The sequence below is a fragment of the Nicotiana tabacum genome, chromosome 18 (assembly GCF_000715075.1).
Source record: "Nicotiana tabacum cultivar K326 chromosome 18, ASM71507v2, whole genome shotgun sequence".
NCBI lineage: Eukaryota > Viridiplantae > Streptophyta > Magnoliopsida > Solanales > Solanaceae > Nicotiana > Nicotiana tabacum.
The window spans coordinates 17,971,985-17,997,022 of record NC_134097.1 but is presented as its reverse complement, the minus strand read 5'-3'; the positions used below and the strand labels follow the sequence as shown (position 1 = coordinate 17,997,022).

Sequence of the window (25,038 nt, the reverse complement as noted above, 5' to 3'; positions counted from 1 at the left end):
ATGGAAAAGGATTGCTTTAGCTTTGTCCGGAAGTGTCATCAATGTCAGGTGCACGGTAATTTGATTCATGCACCTCCCACGGAACTACATCCCATGTCCGCACCTTGGCCATTTGTCGCTTGGGGCATGGACGTCATCGGACCAATCGAACCAAAGGCTTCGAATGGACACAGGTTTATACTGGTTGCCATCGATTACTTCACAAAATGGGTAGAAGCGGTCACTCTCAAGTCGGTCACTAAGAAAGCTGTGGTGGATTTTGTACACTCAAATCTTATCTGTCGCTTCGGTATTCCTGCGACTATCATTACAGATAACGCAGCGAACTTGAACAGTCACTTGATGGGAGATGTATGCGAGCAATTCAAGATAACGCACAGGAATTCCACTCCTTATCGGCCGAAAGCCAATGGTGCTGTGGAAGCTGCAAATAAAAACATCAAGAAGATTTTGAGGAAAACAATACAAAGTTCCCGACAGTGGCATGAGCAGTTACCTTTTGCATTATTGGGGTACCGCACTACGGTACGCACATCTGTGGGAGCGACTCCTTATCTTTTGGTTTATGGGACCGAAGCTGTAATACCGGCAGAGGTGGAGATTCCTTCGCTTCGAATCATTGTCGAGGCAGAAATCGAGGACAGCGAGTGGGTTAAGACTCGTTTAGAGCAATTGACGTTGATTGATGAAAAGCGGATGGCTGCAGTTTGTCACGGACAGTTATACCAACGAAGGATGGCCCGCGCTTACAACAAGAAAGTCCGACCCCGGAATTTCGAAGTAGGTCAGCTGGTACTAAGGCGTATTCTGCCGCATCATGAAGAAGCAAAAGGAAAGTTTGCCCCAAATTGGAAAGGCCCATACATCGTAAGGAAGATATTGCCGAGAGGAGCCTTGTATTTAGGTGATATCGAAGGAAATGACCCCGACACAGCAGTAAATGCAGATGCAGTCAAGAGGTACTACGTCTAAATCATACTCCAGTGGTCCCGACACGTTTGAAAATAGCGAAGGTTTTATTCCCCACTACTTTCCAAACACTACCCAATTCGCTTACAAAACAAAAAAAAACAAAAAAAAAAAAGAGAAAACAAAACAAAACATTGATTGAGGCCTGAACTACGTTTGACTTGATTCCGAAAGGATACGTAGGCAGCCTCTCCCTGAGGTTCAGTCACACCAACAATAAAATCCCATTCACCCTGAAATTGAAAACCGGGGCACGTCGAGCAGTTGAGAAGTTAGTATCACTACCTCTCTTTACCAAGCACAAGCCTTCAAATCAATTACCAAATATGGTGGGGAATCAATAAGCGTCACAAACGAAGACCATCACACTCTGAATTGAGAGAGATAAAATGAGAGAGTCTCGGCGGTGAAAACCTTCGGGCACCACGAGGCGACGGGAGAAGAGAAACCAAAATGAGAGAGCTTGTTTAGTAAAAACTCGTAAAGAGTGCTATCAAGCGATGACAGGAAGAGAAATGAGAGAGGTCAGCCAGCGAAAACCCGCAAAGGGCGCTGTTGGCCGAAAAGAATGACGCCACCCCAAGAAAGTTTCGGCGGAGTGCCACCAGTTTGGAATCACAGATCCGTTCTGGTTCAGGAAAACGCAAGCTCTTAGAAGGTCAGACGTCCAGTCCAAAAAGCATGTCATGTCATTGAAAGCCAGCATTATCTTCCTCAGATAAGTCTTTCTCATCCCGAAAAGGTTCCTCCTTTTCTGATTTGTTTTCTCTTTTCTTTGTTTCTTTTCGAATCCCTTTCGCATTTTAACCCCGATTTCAGGACACACCGGAAAAGACAGGTGGCAGGTTTGTTTGCGCGGAATCCCGTCTCATGAAGGAAAGCACCTCATCTCGTTGATATGATTACCCAAGCATGATGAATCATGACGTTTGATGGTGTTCCGGAGTAAAGGAAAAAGAGAGAAATCTTGAAATCTTCCCCCAGCAAGTCCACCTTCGGACAAATCCCCACAGAGTCTTCCCCTGTACAAATCCCCACAGAGTCTCTATTGTACAATCTCCCACAGAGTCTCCCCAATATAAAAAAAAATGGAATCTCCCCAGCACATCCCAGCGAGTCCTTTTGTAAATATTCCCCAACAAGCTTACCTCAACAAATCCTAGAAATCCCGCTTTGAAATAAATCCCCAGCATGCCCCATTGTACAAAAATCCACACAAAGAATCCACTTTGTAAATATTCCCCACAGACCTTCCCTTTTGTACAAATTCCCACAAAATACCTCCAATAAAATCCCCGTTGAGAACCTCCAAGCAAAACGGGACACGAAAAAAAAAAAAGAGCCTTACGAAGCAAGTCATTGCAGAATCCGGAAATACAAGTCTGAGCAGTCTAAAGGTTTCGCCATTCAAATCAAATCAATGGCGGGACTTCGCAACATAAATAGAGACGCAACAAAGCAATTGGGAACGATCAAGGCCACCGAACCGACCATCATTTCCGAACTAACAATTGTTCTTTGTCTGAGAAGTTGAGACAGGTTTTAATCCAAGACAACCGTGCAAGAAGCAGGTGTCGCCCAAAGAAGAAGGTACACGGGTACAAGAAACATTTTGGCAATAAGGAATTCACTCAAAAGGTAAGTTCCCGCAAAACTCCCTTTCATCTTCTATTAAAACAAGAAAACTTAAAAATAGATCGTGTAGTATTCTCGAGCTTTATCCCCAGCCAATCAGCATTAGGGTTTTAAACCCTAAACTGAATTTTCCTTTTAGTCAGCATTAGGGTTTTAAACCCTAAACTGAACTTTTTCCTTTCAGCCAGCATTAGAGTTTTAAACTCCAAACTGAGCTTTTTCCATGCCATCAGCATTAGGGTTTTAAAACCCTAAACTGAATTTTTCTTTTAGTCAGCATTAGGGTTTTAAACTCTAAACTGAACTTTTTCCTTTCAGCCAGCATTAGAGTTTTAAACTCTAAACTGAGCTTTTTCATGCCATCAGCATTAGGGTTTTAAACCCTAAACTGAATTTTCCTTTTAGTCAGCATTAGGGTTTTAAACCCTAAACTGAACTTTTTCCTTTCAGCCAGCATTAGAGTTTTAAACTCTAAACTGAGCTTTTTCATGCAATCAGCATTAGGGTTTTAAACCCTAAACTAAATTTTCCTTTTAGTCAGCATTAGGGTTTTAAACCCTAAACTGAACTTTTTCCTTTCAGCCAGCATTAGAGTTTTAAACTCTAAACTGAGCTTTTTCAGGCCATCAGCATTAGGGTTTTAAACCCTAAACTGAATTTTCCTTTTAGTCAGCATTAGGGTTTTAAACCCTAAACTGAACTTTTTCCTTTCAGCCAGCATTAGAGTTTTAAACTCTAAACTGAGCTTTTTCATGCCATCAGCATTAGGGTTTTAAACCCTAAACTGAATTTTCCTTTTAGTCAGCATTAGGGTTTTAAACCCTAAACTGAACTTTTTCCTTTCAGCCAGCATTAGAGTTTTAAACTCTAAACTGAGCTTTTCCATGCCATCAGCATTAGGGTTTTAAACCCTAAACTGAATTTTCCTTTTAGTCAGCATTAGGGTTTTAAACCCTAAACTGAACTTTTTCCTTTCAGCCAGCATTAGAGTTTTAAACTCTAAACTGAGCTTTTTCATGCAATCAGCATTAGGGTTTTAAACCCTAAACTGAATTTTCCTTTTAGTCAGCATTAGGGTTTTAAACCCTAAACTGAACTTTTTCCTTTCAGCCAGCATTAGAGTTTTAAACTCTAAACTGAGCTTTTTCATGCAATCAGCATTAGGGTTTTAAACCCTAAACTGAATTTTCCTTTTAGTCAGCATTAGGGTTTTAAACCCTAAACTGAACTTTTTCCTTTCAGCCAGCATTAGAGTTTTAAACTCTAAACTGAGCTTTTTCATGCAATCAGCATTAGGGTTTTAAAACCCTAAACTGAATTTTCCTTTTAGTCAGCATTAGGGTTTTAAACCCTAAACTGAACTTTTTCCTTTCAGCCAGCATTAGAGTTTTAAACTCTAAACTGAGCTTTTCATGCAATCAGCATTAGGGTTTTAAACCCTAAACTGAATTTTCCTTTTAGTCAGCATTAGGGTTTTAAACCCTAAACTGAACTTTTTCCTTTCAGCCAGCATTAGAGTTTTAAACTCTAAACTGAGCTTTTCATGCAATCAGCATTAGGGTTTTAAACCCTAAACTGAATTCTTCCTTTGTTCGGCGTTAGGGTTTTAAACCCCAAACCGAACCTCTCCCCAGCTAGCCGGTGTTAGGGCTCCAGCCCTGAACTGAGCATGCATATCATCTTTCATCAATTTTATGAACTTCCTGGTGAATAATTAATGAAATTTTCCTAGTGAAACTGGGGCAGAAAATTTCGTTCGTTTGTTTGTTTTCTCCCGCAGATCTAACCTCGAGCCACACGGATCGAAATGACCCACGAGATGAGTCTCAACTCAAAATCAAAGAAGAAAAAGAGGTGTCCCAAGATTCGGATTAAATGGAAGGCGGATTGACTCCAGCATTTAATAAAGATCCTGAACCCTGCCAGTCGCGCCTCACTCAGTATCCCAGAGATTAAACAGGTCACCACAACTCGCAAGCATCAAGATTCAGATCGGAGTCTACAAGCAGAATCAGCTAAGACCCAAGATCAAGTCGTAAAAGAATCATAGATAGGAATCTTGTAACTAGCAGTTGACATACACATAAGTAGTTAGCTCAGTTTCCAATTTCCATTTGGTTGTAATAAGGCGGTCAGTAACGTAGCAGTGACAACAGCAGCAGCAATAGCAGCAAGCATCGCAATCCCATGGTAGTCCCAGCTACCAAAACTTCTCGAACTACATTGACCTGATTCCTGTTTAGCCCAGGATATGTAGGAAATCTTTGAAGCAAGATTCGGTCAGATCTTTCAAAAAAACACATGCTTCATACGGAGTGGTCTATAGGCAAAAATCGCTCATACACGCTCACTTTATCTTTGCACGAAAACCCTTCGTGTTTCCGAACAAAGAGGGGCAGCTGTGAGCACGTGATTTTTGTTTCGCACGACAATCGCTCCAAAAGGAAATAAAATAATAATAATTGGCCCTGCTGTACAATTTTCGGATTTCTGTGCTGCACTTTGTTGATTTATTCATGACTTTTACCCATTTTTATTTTTTCTTATTTATTTATTTAAAATACAAAATGTGTGTGTCAGGCGTAATTCGAACCGTAATCCGGTCGTTAAAAAGAGAGAAATCATAAATAGGCATCTTCGTCCGTGATTTTGATTTGTTTGATTTTACCTGTTTTGAAATATTTTAGTGTGTGTGCAAATAATTGTATTGAGTGTGTATTTAATTTTTAATTTTAATTTTTTTTTTTGCTTAGTTTTGTTTTTAAAATAAAAAAAAAAAAAAGAAGAAGAAGAAAAAAAAATCAGCAATTATTCCGGATTGGGCCAATTTTAATAAATTGGCCCAAACAAACAACGTTCAAACCAAGCCTGCCCGGTCCAGGCCACCTGATGCCCAGGACGTCCAAACGACGTCGTTTGAGTCATACCTGATCTGGGTCGTTGATCTTAGAATGATCAACGGCCAAGATCAATTCCCCGTAACCCACCAATAAACCCGACCCGTCTCACCCGGACCGACCCCAACCCTTTACCCTTGAAACGACACCGTTCCACTTAAGCTATCAGATCCAGATCGTAGATCTAGATTGATCTAACGGTTGAGATCAACCCACCCACTAACTATATAAGCCTAGATCCTTACCCTGCCCCCCCTATCCAATACCCCAGCCTCGTCGTCTTCACCCAAACCCACAAACCCTAGAGCCGCCCCTGTACTCTTCACCATGAAAACCGGCGGCATGAACGCCGGTGACCTCGCCCTGAACACCATAGAACCCCCTCACCACCCTGAACATAGACCTGTTAACCGTTTGGTTTGAATCACCCCCCAGGTCCTCGAATCTTCATTTGAAGATTCGAGTCAAAACTCGATCTACACCAAACAACCCCAGCTTCATACCAGACACTCCCCGGACCTTCCTCGTGACCAAACCATACTTGGTTTGGTCCGAATCTAACCAGGGAAGCACAAATATTAGATCTGAGTTTTGAAACCACAAGGTCCCTCGTCACTGGTTCAAACCGGTTCAAACCAAAGAGTTTAAGGTCTGATGGACTTTAATCAAAGTGTGCCCGTTCAGCCTTAAGAAAGTTGTCCGAGTCCGAGTTTGAGGTTTTGATTTTTCAAGATTTAAGGTGAGTTTCTTCCTCTTCTTTATTTGTTTTGGCCCATTTGATTGTGTTAAAGTCTGTTCATGCTTTGATTTTGTGTCTTTGAATTTTGTCAACTGTGCCCCGTCCATTTGCCTGAACTTCTGTTTGTTTGAATAAGCCTTTCCATTTGCTCTGATAATGTATATAAATGTTGTGCAAGTAGCGGATTTTCAAGTTTGGACTGACTAATGACTCCTCGAGTGTATTTCTGCTTAGTCAGTATAATTCGAACCATGTTTAAATGTCTGATTTTGGCTACGATTGTGTATGTTAATGCTAATATAGTCGAGTCGACATGTGTCGTCAATTAGTTTCAACTGTCTGAGCAAAGTTAAATCGATTTGCTTCTATTGAACATTTGCCTGAATCAATTAAGAGCCAGTTTAGTTCACTTATAGCTGTTGGATTGTTTGTGTTTAGATTCTGAATTGGAAGGCATGTGCACTCGTGCACAGCATGTGCACTGGTGCATCTCATGTGCTTTGTGCACAGCCTGTGGCCTGCATAAAGGTCCTTTGTTTGATTTTAAAATGGTTTGACAGCATATGCTGTCAACATATTCCGCTGCCCATATCTGCTTTTAGTTAATAAAATGGGAAAGTTAAGCCTGCCAAGGGAATGATGGGGTTTAATAATTAAATAGCTAAAGTAGAACTGAAAAGAAGATGGGCACATGGGAGGGGTTTCTTTTGATCTATCAGGCTGTAAAAGGAGTAAGATTGAGGCTTATAAAAGGGGGAGCTGAAATACATAGAGGGAGATAGACAGAATTGGGGAGGGAATCAGAACTGAAAAAGAAAAATACACACACTGTGAGGAGTTTTTGAAAGAGAGAGTTGATAGAGATACACAGAAAAAGCATACAGACATAGAGGGATACCTAGACTGAGAGGATTGAAAAAGGATAGAACTGATTTTAGGAAAACACAGATAGATAGAGGTTAAGAGATAGAAAGTATACAATCAACAATCAGAAACTGTTTCTTCCTATTATTATTTGGGTTTCAGTTGTTCAACTTGTTCAATCAATTCTGATTCTTTGAAGTTCCAGTTGTGTCTACTAGTCGAGTGTTTTCATTGGTTTACTACTGGTTTGGTCTGCCTGGAGTTCTGATTCTACTCCACTGGGTGTTGCTGTCATTTGGCTACTTCTTTCTATCAGCCATAGTTGCATTTCTGCACTCGAGCCTGTTCTTGCTGTGTTGCTTTGTTTGCTGCTATCCTGTCCTGCTGCTACTGTTAATTCTGTTTCTTGCTGCTGCTGATTCCCCCATCTTCTTCCTCTTCTCCTTTGCATTTTTCAGTATTTCCAGGTACACATCTCAAGTCTCACATTGGTGTAGCTGATTGTAACATTGAAAAGCATGAATAGAAAGATTTGAAGGAGTTACAATCGCCTGTTATTTACTGACTCCCTTTTCATAAATGTTGTAAAGTTGTGTAAATTTCAGTTTATAGCTAATAGAGAATACATTAGTAAGTCTGTACTTAAGTAAAGTTTATGTTAATCTGAAACTGCAATATTTGATTCGTCTAGTAGCATACAGGATGTAAATACAGTCCATGGAATGTGATACTACTTATACAATTGTTAAACTTAGATTCATTTTTTTAGCATGCTTGAATAGGTAGGGGCAAATGGCTGTTAAATCTAGCCAAATATAATACAGTTTTGAATCATCCAGTTTCGATTCCTTTAGGCAGTTTATAGGACTAGTTTTGAACATCATCAGCTACATCTTTTAATAAGAAACTCCCTTAATCCTGTTTAAGCGATTTGGTTTGAATTCAACTTAAGGATGTTGCTCGGATTTAAGTATTGCATTTCATCAACCTCATATGTAATCTCTTTGTTCGACCAAAGCATTTTCGTAAGGCATGACGTCTTTTCACTTTATAAGTAATTAATTAGAAATTGATAGGAGTCTGATTTAGGCCAAAGCATATACTTCAATTAGCATACATTTTTCTTTCTTCTATCTCTGGAAATAAAATAATAGAAATGTAGTCACTGTAGGATACCCTTTTAAAATAATGAGACGAGCCTCGCCAAATAAAAATGCAAATTGCGGGGCCCTCAATAATTGATCATAATAAATATTTTAGAATTCAGGCTAGGCCGTTTAGTGAATCTCACGGTCTTCCACCAAATAATAACGCGCTAGACTCTTCAGGCACGGTTTAAGTAAATTATATTCTTAAATTCGGGTGCACATTGATGTGACCCAAATCCAAATCTCAACAAAGTCAAAATGTGTTGACGATCACGGGCGCATTGATTGTGACGTGGTTCGAGATGCATTTTCACGACGTTGCAATTCTATAAAAATAAGTGATAATAATAAAAGCGGTTTTAAGTTTAATAAAAGCACGTAAGTCATAACATGTATTTAAATCAGATATTTAGCCTTTATAACAATTTAAGCGACCGTGCTAGAACCACGGGATTCGAGGGTGCCTAACACCTTCCCTCGGGTCAACAGAATTCCTTACTTAGAATTTCTGGTTCGCAGACTTCATTTGGAAAAGTCGAATATTTTCCTCGATTTGGGATTCAAGATAAACCGGTGACTTGGGACACCAAAAGCCAAATCTTTCCCAAGTGGCGACTCTGAATTAAATAAATAATCTCATTTCGAATATTGTCACTTAAATTGGAAAAACTCCACCCCCGCATTTAACCCTTCGGGGCGGGGCGCGCAAAAAGGAGGTGTGACAGACATGTTATCTCTTGACTTTACGTAGTCAATCGTGATAACACACCACTAGAGAGTAGTTGTCTAACGGTCTTGTGTCTCTGTCGAATGTGACGAGTTTTTCCGTTATATATTACGCTCTCTGCCCTGCCTATTGTCGCTTGACAATCACAATGTATACATATAGGTGCCAAAGGTTTGGGCCAATATAGAATATCTTCCAAGAAATTCGGAGCCATTCAGCTTCTTCGTCGGCCTTGTCTAAGGCTATAAACTCAGCCTCCACTGTAGAGCAGTCAATGTACATTTGTTTGGACAATTTCCAAGACATTGCTCCTTCACCGACTGTTTAGAATCGGTTGAACCAGTGATCTAATTTGCATCACTATACCCCTCCATTATCGCGGGATACTTATTATAGTGCAAAGCATAATCATGGATATATTTTAAATATTTCAAAACTCATTTTATTGTCCTGACAGTTCAATGCGAACTTCATTATGTCGTAGACTAATATGTCTCGACATTCTATTGCATATCAGATTATTGACTACACTTAATGTAGCAATAATATATTATAACAATAGTTGGAATAATTGACATCAATTGTGGCCATAACCTTTTAATATATAACACATTTATCAATCACTCCGTCATTTTCAAGCATTTGTATGTTATTTATTCATACGCCTATATGATATGCAAATTATAGCACCTCCATTCATGAAACAAATCCAACTTGCAATGGATTTTGGTCATGTTCATCGGTTGGTTCACCTCATTATAGACCAACGTATTAATACATTCGTTCATGAACGGTCATGTCCATACAAAAACGTACAGACGTATCTTTCTATGAAAAATCACAACCTTCAAAGTGATATCATTTCATAAAAGAACTAAACAATATAAATTTTCAATAAAGAAAATGATCTTTCGAGAAAGGCACGTGACCAACTTCTGAATTAGTAGTTTCATCAACTAGTCTTTATTAAGACTAAACAACTGATGAATTTACTAACTACCATATCAATGGGGTTCAAAAATTATATCATTTAGATATTATGTCTAACATTGGCTTTTGTCATACATAAGCTAAAAGCCCCTGCATTTTAAATATCTCATCAACATATCATCTACATATAATCAAATAATAACTATATGATTTGAAGTATTCTTAACGTAAACATATTTGTTTACACTCATTAATTTTTTAAACCATTTGACAATATTATTTGGTTGAATCTCACATGTCATTGTTTGGGTGCTTGTAAAGTGGCTTAACAAGTCGACACACCTTTTTTTCCTTTCCAAGAACCACGAACCCTTCAGGTTGTTCCATATAAATTTATTCTTCCAAATCTCCATTTAAGAAGTTCATCTGATGGATTTCAAGGCCATACACCGCGGCTAACGCTATTAACACCCGAGTAGATGTAATCCTCATTACCGGCGAGTATGTATTAAAACAATTAAGATCTTCTCGTTGTCTAAATCATTTGACAACTAATCTTACCTTATATTTGTCAATAGTATCATCAACTTTCAATTCCTTTATGAAAATCCACATAGAACGCAAAGGTTTATTTCCTGGAGGAAGATCAACAAATTCCCAAGTATGATTACTTAATATGGATTCTACGTCACTATTGACTACCTCTTTCTAACATTACTTCTTTAAATGTTTGAGGCTCACTTTCTAACAAGAATGTCAGAAAATCTGGTACAAAGGAAGTAGCAGCATTATCTTATTCGATTACCGTATGAATATGAATGTTGGGATTTTCTGATTTATGAATCAGAAAACGATATGCCTTACTATTTCTTGCATATCTTATGAAAACGCGATCAATGGTTTTCGGTCCAATCTTTACGCTTTTGGGTTTAGGAACTCGCACTTTAGCGAAACAACCCCCACACTTTAAAATATTTAAGTTGGGCTTCCTTTCATTCCATTTTTCATATGGAATGGATTACGTCTTTCTATGGGAAACTCGACTGAGTATTCGGTTAGTTGTAAGAATAACTTTCTCCCCACAAGTTCTAGCGTAAACCAGAACTTATCAACAAGACATTCATCATCTCCTTTAATGTTCTACTCTTTCTTTCCGCAATTCCATTAGATTTCGGTGACTAAGGGGTCGTCGTTTGATAAATAATACCACATTCCAAACATATTTCTTCAAAAGGAGATTCATATTCGACGCCCCTATTACATTACAAGAACAATTGTTTGTGTCATGACAGAGTCAGAATTAATAAATGGTGAAGTTTTTAATCTTCAAACTAATCTGACACATTCAGAATTAATAAACGGTGAAGTTTTTACTCTTCAAATCGAGTAACATCTGATACAACTAGATCTAATAAACGGTGAAGTTTTTAATCTTCAAACCGAATAATAAATTGGAGTAAAAAATTACTAAGATTTTAATCTCCAAAACGAGTATAAAGTCACTTAGACTTTAATTTCTGACAAATGAGTAGAAAGTCACGAAGACTTTAATCTCAATGAACGAGTAAAAAATCACGCAGATTTTGATCTCGAAGCAGGAGTAGAAAATCACGAAGATTTTATTCTCCATAATGTATGTAGAAAATCACGAGAATTTTAATTCCCTTTCCAAATGGTTTTCCAACTAAACCATTATAACACTTTAAACAGTTTGATCAATTTCTCTAATCAAACACATATATGTTCATCTTTACATATATTATATTCATGATCTCAAGAATACTTTCAAGTATCAATGTAACCCTAATTCATATCTTACCACATTGAAAATAATCTTCCATATAATTTATGCATGTTACCAAATTCTATATCAACTACTAATAGTTTTTCATATGGGCAAAAGAATAACAAATTAATCGTAAAGATATGTTATTCCTACTCATGCATATAATTCTAAATATGTTATATGAGATCATCATGTAATAAATATCTACCCTAATATTTATATCAATTGCATTTCATCATAAACACAAAGGGTAGAAATTTTTAAATTACTAAAAAGCAGAGTTAAGAAAGTAGAACCCGATTTATTATCACTTTCTTCTTGAAACGACATCTTCACTGTTTTGCTCTGTAGTTGTGCTGTGACTTTTCAGCAAAACACTTGCATCCATAATAATTAAATTAGGAGAAACAAAGTTAATTGGAGAATCTTTCTCCTTTTTCTGAAACTCCTTCTGAAGGCAACGTGAAATATCCATTGAATTGGCTATTCTGCCGCAGATAATTGGTATCTATCCTTTGTTGGAGTAAATCATGAAACATTCGACTGCTTGTTCGAAAAACCAATGGACAGAGCCTTTCAATAGTAACACTACTAACCAGAAAATTCATAAAGTATGATCCTTCAGTCATATCCAATTTTAATGATAGGCAGTAATTAGTGGCAATATCTTTGAAACTTCTCTTTCCATTGGTAAGGCAATTACCATCTGCATCTTATACTAATTGTTCCATATCAAGATGCAATTTCTTAATATTAGAAAACAACCTTAGCAACGGCCAGGCTTTTGGAAATCCATGTAAACCAATTGCGATAGGTAACGTCCAGTGAGACCACTTGTAGTGACGTCTCCGAAATGACACCTATTATATTGTTAGATCACCAATTAATCCAACTTTTGCCAGAAAAGAAAAACAAACACAGAAACATTAAATTCCTTAAGATTGTTGGTATTACTGTGTTCAAAATCAGAGAAGCAAACAAATGTTAGTTCAATAAACAAATCGTAAAATTATTCCGAGCCCACTGAATGCACAGTGTGTCCTTAAGGAATTTAATCCTCTCACTGTTGCCCAAGGTATACAGATTAATTCCTCCCAAAATAGAACAGAATAACTATTCTGTGACAGCGGCACTTCAAATCACAGAACTTCAGCGAACTCAACAAACGGAGCAAATCACACTTGACACTTGTATTTATTTAAAAAATAATGCAACAATATAGAAAAGAGGGGAGAAGATTTTAGATTTTTCTATATCTAAAAAATGAGGTCAAACCTCTAAATTTATAGACAAAAGAAGGGTGAGATGGAGAGGTGCAATCCAAAAGGTGCCTCTTTCATTTCCCATTCACACCCCTTAATAAAAACGCAACACTATGGAGTTAAACGATTGTGCAAATAGAACATGAGGTTGGGTAATATAGAACAGAATGAAGAAGATCTCTTTCTTGGTAATTTGGATAACACTAAATTTTTCGACGAAGTTGCATATAGTAGGAAAGTTCGCGAGTAAACATATAAAATCTGAAGGAGGAGGTAGAAAACGAAGCAAGAAGTACTCACTTGTTCCAGCCAGCAAGTAGAGACACTAAAAGGAACAGAGCAGTAAGCCAGGAAATCCAAAGCAGAACAGAAGCTATTGCAGATATTATTAGCGTCACCCCTAATCGGATATCCATGGAAATACAAGTGTTACACATTTGGAGAAACAGCTGACAGCAGCAGAAGCAAGAATTGGTTTGTCTTCCACGTTGACGGAAAAGGCGCGTATCGGAGAGCGCACAAAGTGAAAAGATTGCTACAGAAAATACGAAGTGAGCAGAGTGACAAAAATACCCTGACTTTTGATCCAAAACAGGGACCAAACTGTAAATCGGAAGCAGGACGACGAAGAGTCCAACCACTTCCGACTAACATATGAAGTTGAAGACGATTCTTCTACTGGAGTGAAGGAAAGATGATACAGAGAATAAGGATAAACAGAAAGAAGAGAGAGAAAGAAAGAAGATCAATACGGTGACATGTGTTGGGATGGTAAACACTGAATTACCCAAAAGGTCTTAAAAAAAATTGATATTACAAATTCTAAAAGGTAAACTAAAGTGATAAAAGGCTAAACCAAGGGCAAAATGTCACCCCAAAATGCAAATTTTGACACGCATACATTTATGCACAACTCTCCAAAATGTCCAATTTAAACGGAATCCCGAAATTACCCTTTTGAACAGCAAGCATGACGACGAACATGCCCTTAACTCCCGCTTCTAAATAGTAATATATATATATATAAGTTTTTACCATTTTGCCCGTGCCAAGCCTCCTCCATCTGTTGCTTTTGTGTTTAACTTGAAGATGTGGACTTGCATGAGAAGGAAATGTGCTAAAAGAATTTAAAACACTAGGATTGACGGATACGAACATACCAGCATTAACTTACCAGATCTCATTAGACTCTGGGATCTAAACTAAACGTATTTGGGTTAAAGTAATGGAAACTTATATAAATGTCCCAAATAAATCTCAACTTACCAACCTCTAGCCATCAGTCATAGACTTACCAAAATTAGCCAACAAAAATTGAAAAAAACCAAATAATAGGGTTCTTAGAATCACATGCAAAAATCACCTTCCATATTTGTAAGCGTGATTAGCAACATTGCATCCAAGACGGAAAGGAAATTTCATGGACGGGGTAGCAAATAAGGTGATGAAATACAAAAATCTATACAATATTCCAAAAATCTAAACAAAAAAAGAACTTTTTCAATGGGTATAGTTGAAATTCATTGAAAATATATAGATAAGTCAATATACAAAATTTGAGGAAGATTGGAGGTGATTTGGACTGGTTTTGTATCAAAATTCGTAATTAAATCGAGTTCAAAAAAGTCTTCTGCGACACACGTATCAAACATGTATCACGCATGTATCTCACACACAGGTATACATGGATATACATGCGATACATAATTGATACAAATATGATACATATGTGATACACAAATGATACACAGTGTGATACACATCATTTTTTTTTCATGTTCAGCTTTTACTTCGAATTTTCAATTAAAACCACCTCAAAACTTCACCAAATCATCCCAAAATTGAGATTCAAGCTCCTTAAGTTGTGCCCAATCTATTCTAATAACACCCACTCAAAACAAAGCAAAAATTTAATATTTTTTTTGCTACAAATAGCTAATTGGCTAATTTGGTTAATATTAGTAATATTTTATCAATTGGCCAATTTTTATAATGAGCTACTTATAAATGGACATGGCTGGTAATTTCCCAAAGTAATATTAGGATGACTAAACCCTTAAAAAATTCTTGTGGTGAATCCTTTTGCCGAAACTTCATTTAGTTTTGGTTATTTAGATTATTTTCTTTGTATATTAACAGTAGATGATTTCATTTTGGTGTACCCTTTTGATTGTTTAAGATACTTTGATTTGTATGACAAATTAATTTAAATAATAACTTATTTCACCTTTTACTTGTGAAATTATACTAGGATTGTTATGGTAATAACTTATTGGCCTAGAGAAAATTTAACATGAGTAATGGGGAAAATTCAAAAAATAGCAAGCTATCGTGATGGACCTTCCCCTTAAAAATTGAGTTAATATCATGTGAGTCAATGACACACATATCAAATATTAAACTGATAAGAACAGATACTACACTTGATCTTAGCCAAAAGGCCGAGAAAGAAATGCTTTCCTGTTATAAATATATTATATTATGGATGTTCATTTAGTACTCCGTTGTAAATAAGCTTCCTGAAGAAGCTTATCCATATGGGACTCCACCGTAAATATGTTTATCTATTTAGTACTATATTGGAAATAAGCTTCTTGAAGAAGCTTATCACTTCGGTACCCGGTTATGGATAAACATTACCCCCAGTAGAAGTTTATCCATACCGGGTATAATAGGCTTATCTTTTCAGTACTCAGTTATGGATAAACATTACCCCCGGTAGAAGATTATCTATATCGGGTATAATATTGCTCTCAGTAGAAGATTATACATATCTGGTACAGCAGCAGCTTGTGGCAGCTTACACAGCAGCTTGTAGTAGCAGCTTACACAGCAGCTTATAGTAGCTTACACTGCAGCTTGTAGTAGTAGCTTATACAGCAGCTTATAGTAGCAGCTTATAGAGCAGCTTCCTTTCTTCTATAAATAGAAGAGATTTCAGTTCATTATGTACATCAGTTTGAATTCGAATAATATATCAGTTTCTCTCTATACTTGTCTTTACATTATAGTCTTTATTTCATAACACGTTATCAGCACGAAGCTCTACCATCTCGAGCAAATATTTTGAAAGTATCTGAGGTAAGAACTTTCTTTTCCTAAATAATGTCAAATCTTTCTAAACTTGAATTTGTAGCCCTAGATATATCGGGCAAAAGCTACATGTCTTGGGTGCTTGATGCTGAAATTCATCTTGATGCGATGGGTCTGGCAGACACCATCAAGGATAAAAATCCAGGCATCAAACCAAAACCGTGCCAAAGCAATGATATTCCTACGCCATCACCTTGATGAGGGCCTGAAAATGGAATATCTCACTATTAAAGATCCAGTCATACTGTGGAATAATTTGAAAGATAGATATGACCACCTGAAGATGCTCGTTCTTCCACAGGCACGTTATGATTGGACTCATCTAAGGCTACAAGATTTTAAATCTATCAGTGAGTATAATTCTGCTATGTTCAGAATTATTTCCCAATTAAAATTATGTGGTGATAATATTACTGATCATGATATGTTGGAGAAAACTTTCACCACTTTTCATGCCTCGAATATGCTCCTGCAGCAGCAATATCGAGAGATGGGATTTAAAAAGTATTCTGAACTTATCTCACATCTTCTTATAGCAGAGCAACATAATGGGCTATTAATGAAAAATCATGAAAGTCGACCTATTGGTTCTTGTCCATTCCCTGAAGTGAATGAGACGAACTTCCACCAAGCTAAACGTGGAAGAGGTCGTGGCCCCAGTCATGGTCATGGCCGTGGTCGGGGAAGAAACCCCAATCATGGTAATAATAATGCACCAAAGAAGCCTCCTCACCACCAGCAGTGGAAAAGGAAGGAACAAAAGCATGAAGCGGTGCAAGCGCCAAATGTAGAAAATGCATGCTATAGATGTGGAGGAAAAGGGCACTGGTCACGTACTTGTCGTACGCCAAAGCACCTGGTTGAGCTTTATCAAGCCTCCCTGAAGAAGACAGAGAAAAATGCTGAAACAAATTTTATTTCTAAAGATAATTTAGACTTCATGCATTTGGATGTAGCTGATTACTTTGCACTCCCAGAAGGAGAAACAAGTCATGTAATCGGTGGTGAATCTGTAGAAATGTAAATATTTTAATTTTTGTTGTTTGTAATAGATAGTATGGTTATGTAATTGTTGTACATAAATAAAAGTTATGCTTTGATAATGATGTTTACTATAATATATTTTATTTATGTTATTTTGAAGAATATGGATAACCCTCAAATTATGTTTGGATCAAAGACAAATCATGAAGATATGTGTGTTATTGATAGTGGAACAACACATGCCATATTCAACGATCAGAAATACTTTTCTTATTTGCATAAGGAAAAAGCAAATGTTTCAACAATTTCTGGTAATATAAGTTTGATTGAAGGCTCCGGAAGAGCCATAATATTTCTGTCTAAGGGAACAAAACTTATTATAGACAAAGCATTGTTCTCCTCCAAGTCCCGAAGAAACTTGTTGAGTTTTATAGATATCCGCCGAAATGGGTATCATGTAGAGACAATAGATGAAATGAACAGGGAATATCTTTGTATTACAAAGAATATTTCTGGCCAGAAATGCATTGTAGAAAAGTTACCAACTTTATCTTCTGGCTTATACTATTCAAAAATTAGTACAATTAAAGCACACTCTATCGTAAACCAGAAGTTTACGGATTCAAATACTTTTGTTCTTTGGCATGGCCATTTGGGCCATCCTGGATCAATAATGATGAGACGAATTACTGAAAATTCGAGTGGGCATCCATTAAAGAACTTGAAGATTCTTACAAATGACGAATTTTCTTGTGATGCTTGTTATCAAGGAAAAATGATCACTAGACCATCACCGATGAAGGTTGGTATTGAATCCCCTGCCTTTTTAGAGCGTATACATGGGGATATATGTGGACCTATTCACCCACCAAGTGGGTTGTTTAGATATTTTATGGTCCTAATAGATGCATCTTCAAGATGGTCTCATGTGTGTCTACTATCATCTCGCAACCTGACGTTTGCAAAGCTATTAGCCCAAATAATTCGATTAAGGGCACAATTCCCAGATTATCCTATAAAGGCCATTCGCCTTGATAATGCTGGAGAATTCTCATCTCAAGCTTTTGATGATTATTGTCTATCAGTTGGGATAGAAGTTGAACATCCTGTAGCTTATGTTCATACTCAAAATGGCCTTGCAGAGTCATTTATTAAACGCCTGCAATTGATAGCAAGACCACTACTTATGAAAACAAAATTGCCCACCACTGTTTGGGGCCATGCTATCTTGCATGCAGCATCACTTATCCATCTCAGACCGACACATTATAATAAATATTCTCCGTCACAATTAGTTTTTGGTCATGAACCAAATATTGCCCATCTACGAATTTTCGGATGTGCTGTATATGTGCCAGTAGCACCACCACAACGTAGTAAGATGGGACCACAGAGAAGGATAGAAATATATGTTGGGTTTGAATCACCCTCTATTATTCTCTATCTTGAACCATTGACAGGAGATTTATTTACTGCTCGATTTGCAGATTGTCGGTTTGATGAAACAAATTTCCCACAATTAGGGGGAGAGAAAAAGGAAATCAAAAGAGAAATTGTGTGGAAAGTTTCATCATTATCTCACTTTGATCCCCGTACCCCTATATGTAATCAGGAGGTCCAGAAGATCATCCATTTACAGAATATAGCAAATGAAATGCCAGACGCATTTACTGATTTGAAAAGGATAACTAAGTCACATATCCCAGCAGAGAATGTGCCTATCCGAATTGATGTCCCAGTAGGACCATCTACTAGCATGGGATCTAGTGAACCTAAAGCACGCCTGAAGCGTGGTAGGCCTTTGGGTTCTAAGGATCGAAATCCTCGAAAAAGAAAATCGACAAATGATCAAAACGATACTATGAAGGGATCTCCTGAAGAGACCTAAAATCTGATTAGTTCTGAGATTCCTGAAGAAATCAATGAACCCGAAGCTCATGTGAGTGAGGAACTTTTAATAAGTTCGAACGGTGATGGGATTAATTTAAATCGATTTGAAATAGTGGTGGATAATATTTTTGCATATAATGTTGCACTTAATATTATGCAAGATAGTGAGGATCTTGAACCTCGATCTGTCGAAGAATGTCGACAAAGATCTGATTGGCCAAAATGGCAAGAGGCAATTCAATCGGAATTGAAGTCACTTGCTAAAAGAGAGGTCTTTGGACCAGTAGTCCAAACACCTGCTGGTATAAAACCAGTTGGTCATAAATGGGTTTTTGTGCGAAAAAGGAATGATAAAAATGAAGTTGAAAGATACAAAGCTCGCCTTGTTGCACAAGGATTCTCACAACGACCTGGAGTCGATTTTGATGAAACATATTCACCTGTTATGGATGCCATAACATTTCGATATCTCATCAGTTTAGCACTACATGAAAAGCTTGAAATACATCTAATGGATGTAGTTACAACTTATCTGTACGGTTCACTTGATAATGAAATTTATATGAAAATTCCTGAAGGATTTAAAATGCCTGAAGCAAAATCTCAGGAAATGTATTCAATCAGATTACAAAGATCTTTGTACGGTTTAAAGCAATCTGGGCGCATGTGGTATAATCGCCTTAGTGAATATTTGCTGAAAGAAGGTTACATAAATGATGTTATTTGTCCATGTATTTTTATAAAGAAAATGGCATCAGAATTTGTTATACTTGCTGTTTATGTTGATAACATAAATCTTGTTGGAACTCCAGAAGAGCTCCAAAAGACAATTGAATATCTTAAGAAAGAATTTGAGATGAAAGATCTTGGAAAGACAAAACTTTGTCTTGGTCTGCAAATTGAATATTTAGCAGACGGGATCTTTATCCATCAATCTGCCTATACAGAAAGGGTCTTAAAACGCTTTTACATGGACAAAGTGCACCCATTGAGTACACCAATGGTTGTTCGATCACTTGAAGTGAATAAGGATTTGTTCCGACCTCCAGAAGAGGACGAGGAACTCCTTGGTCCCGAAGTACCCTATCTCAGTGCAATTGGTGCACTAATGTATCTTGCTAATGCTACAAGGCCTGACATAGCATTTTCTGTTAATTTACTAGCAAGATATAGTTCTTCTCCTACACGAAGACATTGGAACGGGATTAAGCATATATTGCGATATTTTAAAGGGAACTCTTGATATGGGTTTGTTTTATGCTAACAAAGATAGTGCAGACCTTGTTGGTTATGCAGATGCAGGTTATTTATCTGATCCCCATAAAGCTCGATCTCAAACCGGCTACGTATTTACATATGGAGGTACTATCATATCATGGCGATCCACAAAGCAATCTATTGTTGCTACTTCTTCAAATCACGCTGAGATAATAGCTATTCATGAAGCAAGTAGGGAATGCGTATGGTTGAGATCAATAATTCATTTTATTCGAGAAAAATGTAGTTTGGAATGTGAGAAAAGACCCACAATTTTATACGAAGACAATGCTGCATGCATAGCCCAATTGAAGGGAGGATTTATAAAAGGAGATAGAACGAAGCACATTTCACCAAAATTATTCTACACACACGATCTTCAGAAAAATGGTGACATTGATGTGCAACAAATCCGTTCAAGTGATAATCCAGCAGATTTATTCACTAAATCTTTGCCAACTTCAACTTTTGAGAAAATGATATGCAAGATTGGAATGCGGAGACTCAAATATTTGAAACAAGGTTTTCATCAGGGGGAGTAAAATACCCGATGCACTCTTTTTCCCTTACTAAGGTTTTTTCCCATGGGGTTTTCCTTATAAGGTTTTTAATGAGGCACCTAACAATGCGTATTACTAAATATGTGTACTCTTTTTCCTTCACTAGAATTTTTTTCCCACGTGGTTTTTCCTAGTGAGGTTTTAATGAGACACATTATCTTTTAATGAACATCCAAGGGGGAGTGTTATAAATATATTATATTATGGATGTTCATTTAGTACTCCGTTGTAAATAAGCTTCCTGGAGAAGCTTATCCATATGGGACTCCACCGTAAATATGTTTATCTATTTAGTACTATATTGGAAATAAGCTTCCTGAAGAAGCTTATCACTTCGGTACCCGCTTATGGATAAACATTACCCCCAGTAGAAGTTTATTCATACCGGGTATAATAGGCTTATCTTTTCAGTACCCAGTTATGGATAAACATTACCCCCGGTAGAAGATTATCCATACCGGGTATAATAAGCTTATCCATTCAGTACTCCGTTATGGATAAATATTGCTCTCAGTAGAAGATTATCCATATCTGGTACAGCAGCAGCTTACACAGCAGCTTGTAGCAGCTTACACAGCAGCTTGTAGCAGCTTACACAACAGCTTATAGTAGCTTACACTGCAGCTTGTAGTAGTAGCTTACACAGCAGCTTATAGTAGCAGCTTACAGAGCAACTTCCTTTCTTCTATAAATAGAAGAGATTTCAGTTCATTATGTACATCAGTTTGAATTCGAATAATATATCAGTTTCTCTCTATACTTGTCTTTACATTATAGTCTTTATTTCATAACATTTCCTATGTTTTGCTTGGACCCTTTTATATCCTACTTTGTACATAGGAGCTTTCCTATATAGTCGATGTGGTACTAGAAGAGCTTCTACAGATCCACCAAGAGATAAGATTCCTTATTTAAATAGGCCAAAAGAGAACCGAGACAAAAATTTTGAACAAAAAGAAAAGATATATTAAAATATTCTTCTTTTTTAAACCTCTTCCTTTCTCGGCAACAAATTGATTGGCCTTCTCCACCGCAAAACTGAGAAATTTAGAATGATTTGAGATCATCAGTTCAATCTCTGGTTTGTTCAGACAATGACGAATATGGTTTTAGTGCTACGAACTCAATATTTTATCACAAAACAAAAAAATATATGTATGAAAAATAAAAAATTCTAAATTACAAAACTATACATAATTTTGAAGAGATCCACTGTAACTTAAATAATTGACATTAAATTTAAAATTTAGATCCGTCACTTTTTAATTCAAGGTATATATCTCAGTCTTCTATACCATATATCGATCTCGAAACCATTGTTCCTAATTTCCTCTCAAAAACAACAAATGTTAACATGCTTATATATATATATATTGAATTTCCAATAGAAAAGATGTTAACATGCCTAAGTTTTGGTTCCCAATATTCCACTCGTGACAATGGAAAATTATTACTTTCACTACGTGATCGACAAGTGCGGGTGAGTCATGACTAGGCTACTAGCTTATCCCATTTTATTTCATTATTTTTGTTTTTCTTTTTGGGCATATACAAGCTTTTCAAATTGAAGCAATAAAAGCACCTTTGGTCCCTCGTTTATTCATAAAATCTTAAGAAAAATATTGCATCTTATTAGTCTGTTGTTTCTTAATACAAGTATTGCATCTTTTTCTATGTCATATTGAAGTTTACTTTTATAACACATTCTAGTAAAAATCATCAAAGGATGTGGTGCAGAAGATGAAGCTACTCTTCCCTTAACCAGAGGTCTCAAGTTCGAGCTCTGGCCTTGGGTATCGAAAAATTCTTGATAGAGAGCGCTTCTCCCGAATGAGACCCTATGTGGCGCGAATACGAATATAATCGGGCTTTAATGTGGGTATTACACGAATACCGGGTGGGAAACCAAAAAAAGTAGCTTTTAAAAGATGGTTTGACACTTCTAAAGATGGTTTGACACTCCTAAAAGGTGTTTGGATTGGCTTTTAAAAAAGTAGCTTATAAACTAAAAGCTAGAACCCCTAAGTTGGTAATACTCAATTTTTGACTTTTGGCTCTTGTTTTGTACTTTTCATGTCTAAAAGTAAGTGCTTTAAAGTATTTTTTTTATCATTATTAAACACCATGAAATTAAAAAATACTTAAAAGCCAATAAATACTTAAAATAAGGCAATCCAAACGCTCTCCTAGTCAACTTTCTTTCTTCTATTTTTGCAAGTGTCAATTATGTGTAACGCTCTTCAATATTGTGAGGTAACTCAACTCTCGCTCTTACAAATTGCCAAACCTCTAAAAGAACTTTAAATTGTATAAACATTTCTTATTACTTAATTGATTGTATTAGTCCTATTAAGTATTAATGAAACAACATATTTCTTCAACGTATTATCCTAATTGTTTTCTTCTTAGTTGTCGGATTTGTATAGGGGTAGGGTGGATGAAATGGAGGTTAGCGACGGGAGTCCTGTGTGACAAGAAAGTGCCACTGTTACTGAAAGGTAAATTTTATAGGGCAGTGGTTAGGCCTGCTATGTTGTATGGGACTGAGTGTTGGCCGGTGAAGATCTCACACATCCAGAGGATGAAAGTTGCGGAGATGAGGATGTTGAGGTGGATGTGCGGGCATACAAGGAAGGATAAGATTAGAAATGAAGATATTCGAGAGAAGGTGGGGGTGGCCCCCATGGAGGACAAGATGCGGGAAGCAAGACTCAGATGGTTCGGGCACATTCAGAGGAGGAACACTGATGCACCGGTGAGAAGGTGTGAACGACTGGCGGTGGTGGGTACGAGGAGAGGTAGAGGGAGACCTAAGAAGTATTGGGGAGAGGTGATCATGCAGGATATGGCGCGACTTAGGGTTACTGAGTGGCCCTAAACAGGGAATTGTGGAGATCGAGCATTAAGGTTGTAGGTTAGGGGAAATTGTGATGTCTTTTTACAGCGCACTAGAGTGAGACTAGCCAGTTAGGAATTAGTCTTAGAATGCCATTGATCAACTACTGATGATGGGCTTTATCTTCTGTGTATTAATACCTTACATCTTTCTCGTATTTCCTATATCTCTTATATTGTTGTTACTTTGTTTTTTATGGTATTTATGTTATGTTATGGATTTTATGGTATTTTATGTTGTTTTATTATGAGTATATTGATAGTACTAATATAGTGTCCCTTGTTGCCTTTTCGAGCCGAGGGTCTCCTGGAAACAGCCTCTCTGCCCCTCGGGGTAGAGGTAAGGTCTGCGTACATATTACCCTCCCCAGACCCCACTTGTGGGATTACACTGAATTGTTGTTGTTAGTTGTTGGATTTAATGATTCATAACAAGTAAAGAGAAAACCTAAAGACCAAAATAAAACTCCAGCAAAAGAAGAAATTTAGGATTACAATTGGTGGGGTGCGCCAAGCCAAGACAGTAATGCAACACTAAGGCGACGCTTGAAAGCCCTAATAGCAAGCTATCATGATGGACCTTCCCCTTAAAAAAATGAGTTAATATCGTGTGAGTCGTTGACTCACATATCAGATATTAAACTGATAAGAACAGATACTACACTTGATCTTAGCCAAAAGGCCGAGAAAGGTATGCTTTTCTATATTTCGTTTGGACCCTTTTATATCCAACTTTGTACATAGGAGCTTTGCTATATAGTCGATGTGGGACTAGAAGAGCTTCTAGAGATCCACCAAGAGATAAAGATTCCTTACTTAAATAGGCCAAAGGAGAGTGGAGACAAAAATTTTGAACAAAAAGAAGAGATATGTTAAAATATTCTTCTTTTTTTAACCTCTTCCTTTCTTGGCAACAAATTGATTGGCCTTCCCCACTGCAAAGGTGAGAAATATAGGATGATTTCAGATCATCAGTTCGGGACTCTCTACTTTCTGACATTGATTCACCAATCTCTCGTTTGCTCAGCGAATATGATTTTGGTGCAACGAACTCAATATTTTATCACAGAACAAAAACATATGTGTAAAAAATAAAAAAAAAATCTAAAAAGCATGAGATTACGAAACCATATGCAGTTTTGAAGACATGCACAGTTAAAACTTTAATATTTAATATCAAATTCAAATTTTAGATCCGCCACTTCTTAATTTAGGGTATATGTATCTCGTAGTCTTCTATAATATCCATCGATCTCGAAGCAATGGAAAATTATTAATTTCACTACGTGACAAGTGCATTAATGAGTCATGGGTAGGACACTCGCATTTTAGTTCTTTGGTTGTTTTCTTTTTCGGCACATACGAGTTTTTTACATTGAAGCAATAATAGCATTTTTGGTCC

At 37.0% G+C, this 25,038-nt stretch overlaps 2 non-coding genes across 2 annotated transcripts; both read right to left on the bottom strand.

The window, feature by feature from the left end:
• Positions 1 to 15,218: 15,218 nt before the first annotated feature.
• On the bottom strand, positions 15,219 to 15,411 carry LOC142173062 (U2 spliceosomal RNA). Its single transcript, XR_012702496.1, has one exon. It is a non-coding gene; the product is annotated as a U2 spliceosomal RNA (small nuclear RNA).
• An 8,725-nt stretch (positions 15,412 to 24,136) lies between these two features.
• On the bottom strand, positions 24,137 to 24,331 carry LOC142173050 (U2 spliceosomal RNA). Its single transcript, XR_012702484.1, has one exon. It is a non-coding gene; the product is annotated as a U2 spliceosomal RNA (small nuclear RNA).
• Between the last annotated feature and the right edge of the window lie 707 nt (positions 24,332 to 25,038).